Here is a 6,748-nt window from a genome sequence, read left to right as displayed (position 1 = left end):
ATATGCCTTCATTTGCATATTTTCCAGACCCTCCTCCATCAGCACTGTGGCCTTCAGTGGCTCACATCGGTGAAACGTCCAGATCGACCTCCGCTGTCACCGAAGAAGACACAAAAAGAAATATTACACAATACTAGTATTGTACTATATTAGTATACCAGTCCAGTGGCAAACTCCTGCAGTAGTGCTGTAAGAATAATGTCCCCCTTTTGTAACACTCCTATGGAGCTTTTCCACCCCGAGAAGAAATCTAAATTCACAAGCCTCCCCTCCGATCCAATCTTCATGGAATCCACGATCAAGGAAATCCATCAATTCAATGATATTTTATATCATTAAATATCACGAAAAGCACAAAGCCAACATGTGTTTTTAGATTTGTTTCCTAAAAGATCCAATAGTGCTGCACTGAGTATTTACAACAGCAGGATGGTGTATGAACTATAGTGTCCGAGTGTATCGCAATGAAGACACATGTCACCAAGTGCGACAGTGTTGCTCTTTGACAAAGTCTTCTGGTAGTTTTTGGACAACAGTGAGGATACGCTTCGACAACACAGGCAATACCTACTCGGATCGATCAAATGAGGAATATCAACGGAATTATCTTGTGACATTCGCTCTGTGCCACTGTGAGGAGAAGAAAAAAAGGTCGCTCGAAAGAGTAGCGTATGAGTCAGCTGGCGGACTGTCAATAAAACACATTCATTCATCTGTGCTGAGGACGTCGTGGCTCTGCCGCAGGGCGTGAGCAGCATCTTCACCAGAAGTGTGCGACAGAAGCCCGCGACATTCTGCAGGATGATAGGCGCCTCACGTTAAGTGAGTGCTTGAAACTTCCTTCCCTTCCTGCAGAAGGTCATTAGCCTCTCGCGCCGCACACCGACAGCTCCTCGAGTTTAAGAGGACGTGAACTGCGCCGGCCTCCGAGGTTGCCATGGAGAACAGCGAGGGGTATCATCGCATCTCCCTTTAGGCCTCGGGGCCGAGCAGTCAGGTGGGGTGTGTGTGTGTGTGTGTGTGTGTGTTAAGTGCTGCCGTTAGCATGTGGCCATGCGCAGTCCAAGCGACGCTTATGCTAATTATGATGATCCCCTCATTAGCGGAGCATTGCAAATTTTGCTCCAGGAATCCCCCCCCCCCCCCCCTTCCCCTCCTCCAGGTGAGCTTTAATGAACGCATCACATCCTTTGCACGTGAGCCCCGAGGCAGGTGCTGGTGTCAAAAGGGAGGCGGTCTCTCGCGGTCATCATCATCATCATTATTATTATTAGTATTATTTCCTGGCATCATCAGACCAAAGTACGGGTCGCACACATATTCCGAGAGGTCGTAAGTGTCGTAAGTTGCTCCTTTAAACGTACCTCTCTTTTTTTTGGGGTTCATTCTGCATCCACACAAATCCAGAGATTGAATTTTAAAAAGCGTGAGCTCGTCAGTTTCATGTATTGGATAGTCATCAGTGTATCGTGTGCGCCGTAAACCGGTCCGTATATTTTTTGGAACGCCGGTATCCAAACTGTCACATAACGCTGCTGGCACTCGCCACCATGACATTTAAACAAGCTATTGGAATTTCATCTGAAATACACGTTTTTGGGGGAATGAATATCAACAATATGTGTCTGATTAAGTGCCACAGTGTGTGTGTGTGTGTGTGTGTGTGTGTGTGTGTGTCCGACCTCTCAAGGGCCCCCGGAACGTGATCCCGACCACCGCGGCGCTATCTGCCTCTGTTGTGGTGCTTTGGTGTGGCTTTGTTGCTGCTATGGAAACTACATGGCTCTCAGCATCCGTGCCCAGAGGGAGGTTTTTTTTGCCCGCTTCCAGAGGGGTGACCATGCCCAAACAAACCCCTTCTGTCAGTCAGCTGCATGTACAACGAATGCACGGATTCGTCTGGGTGACTTTGCTGCAGGGACGTATAGAGGCCGCTAACGGGGTAGAACAAGAGCACGGGAGGTACATGTGGAACACGTGGACGGGGAAACACCATAACGTGTCAAAAAAGGCAACGTGTAAATATTCTTTAGAAGACGAACGTGCAACATTGTGCGTGCGCACATGAATAAAAACAGAAAATCAATAATCGTGTTGGATCACCAAGACCTTGAATTCATCATAGCAATAAGCCACGTGAACGAATCTCGAGTATGACCGTGATGGTTGCACTCTGTTGCCAAAGGAACGTCCACGAGAGCCGTGGAGCCCAAATATGAGTGGCAGGAATAGCAGCCATGGAAACGGATCTACTTTTCAATCGGGATCCCTGTTGTGAGGCACAATGCAACAGCATCCTTCACCTGAACTGGTGTCAGCAGTTGGTCCAACTTGTTTGGCGGAGTGTGTGTGTGTGTGTGCGTGTGCGTGTGTGTTTGGGGAGGAGGAGGACTGATGTTGATGTCAGACTTACTCTCCTTTGATCTCAATACGCAGCCCCGGACTGCCAGTCTCAGAGCCTTCACAGTATGCACTGCATGCTCACGAATTCAAACAGCCCCCCCCCCCCCCCCCCCCCCCCCTCTCCTCACACACACACACACACACACACACACACACACACATAAACCTGCTTCTTATGCACGGTTGGCTGTCTGCGGAATGCATGCAAAGTTAATGTCCTAACATTATTAAATGATATATTATTTCTCATTAAATCCCTGGGAGCTAATTACATATGGAGTCATATTGTGCATGCGAGGAACGGCTCCCATATATGCTGACGGTTGACTCAGCTGTGTAACTCGGGTCTCGGGAGGCAGGGAGATAGTGGGGCGAGGAGCTCTGCATTATGCGCCGTAATCCCAGCGGAGGCGCGGGTCCGTGCGCGGATCTCCACTGCCCTCTGGAGGACGACTCGACATCCGGCTGGCGATGATGAGGCAGCTTCACGCGCTCGTCTGCAGTTCAGAGGAGATGCATGTTTTGCAACTCGAGCCTCTGCAACAGGAGCCTGCGAATCCGTCCACTGGACCACTGCAGGCCTGGAGTGGCGCAGTGCACTGTGCACGTGCACCGGGCTGAGTCGGGTGAGCGCAGAGAAACAATGGCATGTTCACATATAAATTTGTTTTCCCACTGCCTACAGATGGCTGCTGATGATGACCTTGCTGGAAGAGTTGAGCAAAGCGATATTAATCATATCGGCGCCTCCTCCACTCAGTCATTGGGCGGGCGTGCATGCAGCTTTAACAGCCAGTGGGAGTCGGCGGTGGCGGTGGAGGTGGAGCATCAGAGAAAACGACTCCATATGCTTCCACTATGCAGTGATCAGACTCATCTGAGTCTGATCATGAGGAATGTGGGGTGCAAATAGCTTCCGGGTGTGAAGTGGCACTTGTCAGAGGGGGAGTGGGGGAGGGGGTGACACTGCAAATACACTGTATAGCTGTTGCATCTCATCACGTGTTGTTTTGTGAGTGGTTTCAAAAATATAGATATATTTAAAAATAGTATATTTTCATCTGTAGCCTTCGCTCTTCTCCTGCATCATTTGAACAATAACTACAATACATGAGAACATATAATGTTCATTTATTATTATTATTATTGTATATTTATTTATTATTATTTGTATTATCATTACCATTATTGTTTATTTTTTATAATTTATTATGTCATTATTATTATTGTTGTGTATTTATTTACTAATATAGTATTGTTGTTTTACTATTATAAATCCCGTTGTTTTTTTATCATAATTGTTTGATTATTTGTATTATTATTACCATTATTGTTTAATTATTATCATTTATTATGTCATTATTATTATTATTATTGTTGTGTATTTATTTACTATTGTAGTATTGTTGTTTCATTATTATATATTACTTTGTTTTTTTATAATTATTGTTTGATTATTTGTATTATTATTACCAATACTGTTTAATTATTATCATGTACTATGTCATTGTTATTATTTGTGTTTGCACTAGTGGGCGGGCGGGGGACCAGTGAGCTCATCCTCCACGAGCTCTCCACCGGTGATTGGTGGATCTCATCCTCCAATCACAATGCGCCTCCAAAGTGGCTCGGTGGTCAGTTTGGATCTTTCTTTTCTTTTTTTGGGGGGGGGGGGTCGAAGTATCCTCAGCGAACTATCCCAAGTTTCCCGTCCGCGACCGGATAACACTTCTTCCGCCGCTCGCGTCGCCTCCCGGCGGTCCTCTCACGGCCTACTTCACCGCACTTTTGAGAAGATTACAACATTTAAAAAAAAAAAATACCGTCCTGAAGGGAGCTAACCAGCGTTAGCATCGGGCTAGCATGACAACCAGAAGAAGGACTGCCATCCTCCTCCTCCTTCCCTGTGGCTCTGCTAGCGAGCAGGTAAGTTGCAACTCCGACTCGGGCTAGTTTCCCCTCCTTGTGGGGGGGAGAGAGACACCTTCCGACCGCGGACAAGTTAGTTCGCCGGTGCTTCAAATTAAAACTGTTGCCAAGCTGCCGCTTTGGCTCGTCTGGTAAATGGCGCAGGGTCACAGCGTAACGGGGGGCTAAGCTAGCGCTAGCCTCGCTAGCCTCGGTGTCACAGCTGTGTCTGATCTGCGGGGCTCGAGGCCAATTACAACCCCGTTAAAACATTTTTTTTAATAATTTTTTTTTAAAGCTGCATCGTGGTTGTTTATTTTTGTCGTCCACATAATATGCGGAGACGATTTATATATTTTTATTTTGCTTCTGTCGCGTCTTGCTCTGTTTACTCCCCCCACTGCTCGATGTATGGCTGTGCACTAATGTGACCAAACTTAGGGTTATTAAAGACAATGACTTTCTGGTGTATTAAACTCATGGAAAAGAAAATGGCCATTGTGGCATAAATATACCCCCTCTTCCCCCCTTACTGAATGCATCACTGTAAATAATTCTAGCATGACTCAGTGTGTACTGTTTTTTTTCCCAGTCTGGCATGGTTTACCAAAGCTGCTTATTTTTCACACAGATGCAAGAAGACTTAATAGTTATGGACCCACTGTTAGAAAACAAATATGTGTATGTGTGTGTGTGTGTGTGTGTGTGTGTGTGTGCCCAGTGATCCCACACATTCCTGTTTGTTGATATAGTGACTGCCCAGCAGGGAGGACAATGAAGGTGGCTCTGGATATATCTGCCGAGACATTATTAAATATTAAATCTGTTGGTCTTCATGGCAACTCTGTTTCACAGGTCTCCATCATGGTCTGCAGCTATGACCCCTCCCAAGTGTATGATGTGCGTGTCAGTCGTCCACGTCTATATGATGCGCCCATGCCTGCGGGGACTCTCGCCAACGCCTCCAGGTTATTTGCATTCCTCATCCTTCTTATTCTGTTTTTTGATACGACAATAAAGTATGTATTATTTACACGTGTGTGTGTGTGTGTACCATGGCAAGGTAAATATCAGGGCCCATCTTTTTTTTTTTTTTTAAAAAGGTCTGCACACTTCTTATGTCATTATTGCATATGCAGTAAACTGGTGTTGGGCGTTTGTGTTGCTGCGTCACACTTAACATTTGTGTTTGTGGACATAAGCTCTTGAGCTCCTGCACAGCGTGAAACATGGTACGTGTCGACGGGTGCACTGTGCAAACAGTTCAGAGAAGATAGTTGGCGGTGAAGCCTGATTTAATGCAGATATTGGTCTTTGAAAACATCCGTAATGAGGCTCGCTCTTGTTCCACAAGGAGGAAGTTTGGCATGAGCGAGGTTTTAGAGTTTCCATATCGATTGTTGCCCAGTATGCTGAGCAATCGGGCCCGTTAATTGAGCTTGACGCTTACACCTGAAGCATGCAGCTCTGACCTGTCGAAGTGACAGTTATTGCCCATATGTATATGTGTGTGTGTGTGTGTGTGTGTACTCCTCTCCGTCTCTGGGCCCATGTTAGTGCACCAGATGCTGAGTAACCAAATATCAGTAACGCGTGTCCCTTCTTTATGCCAGCAACCATTTTTGGCCACATTTACATCAAACATTAAACTTTTCTATAAGATGTTCAGCAGCTGTTTGCAGAATTATTATCCTCCACTATCATTTTGTTGCTTTAGAACGTGGTCTCAACATTTGTGCCAAGTGCGTTGCCTTCAGCAATTCACCAATGACGATAAGCTTTGGAGGTTGCTGACCTCCTGCGATGTGAGGCGACTCGAAATGTGTTTTTTGATGTCAATAAACATCCAGCCAGTTGCGGTCCAGTGGCTGAAAAGTGGCGATTTGAATGTGAAGAACATTGCAGGACACATTACCGATGCACAGTGTTCCCTTTTTCTTAATGCTTTTTCCGATATGACATCAGAATACTGTACTGGTTTCCACAACAAGATGATGGTGCGACACTGGGATGAAGCAACGTTGCCCGTCTGAGTGTATCTTGATTTCTGTTGCTTGAGAAGGGTTGAAATCCCTGACTTTATCCTGCACTTGTTGTGGTCGTAGTGTCAAATAAGGACCATTAGAAACAATTACATTTATTTGCTTATTCACAGCGTTACAGCTGATAAAAAAGTGTGTCAGTCGTATGTCAAGTTTTTGGTTTTCCAGTCCTACTTGAATCAGCTTTATTGGCCATGTATGTGTGCACATATGTGGAATTTGACTCCGGTTACACGTACGCTCTCGTCGTCCATACATTTAAATTACAAATAACAGGATAAATATAAAAAGACATTAAAAATGGCTTTTGCCATCTCGCCAATCGTATTTTTAAGTGGGCGTGTTGTAATTTTCTGTTAGCGTGAACTACTTCTCGAAGAATGTGAATTTAAATA

The sequence above is a fragment of the Cyclopterus lumpus genome, chromosome 20 (assembly GCF_009769545.1).
Source record: "Cyclopterus lumpus isolate fCycLum1 chromosome 20, fCycLum1.pri, whole genome shotgun sequence".
NCBI classification, from domain to species: domain Eukaryota; kingdom Metazoa; phylum Chordata; class Actinopteri; order Perciformes; family Cyclopteridae; genus Cyclopterus; species Cyclopterus lumpus.
The sequence above is the reverse complement of the archived record's forward strand: the minus strand, read 5'-3'. Positions refer to the sequence as shown.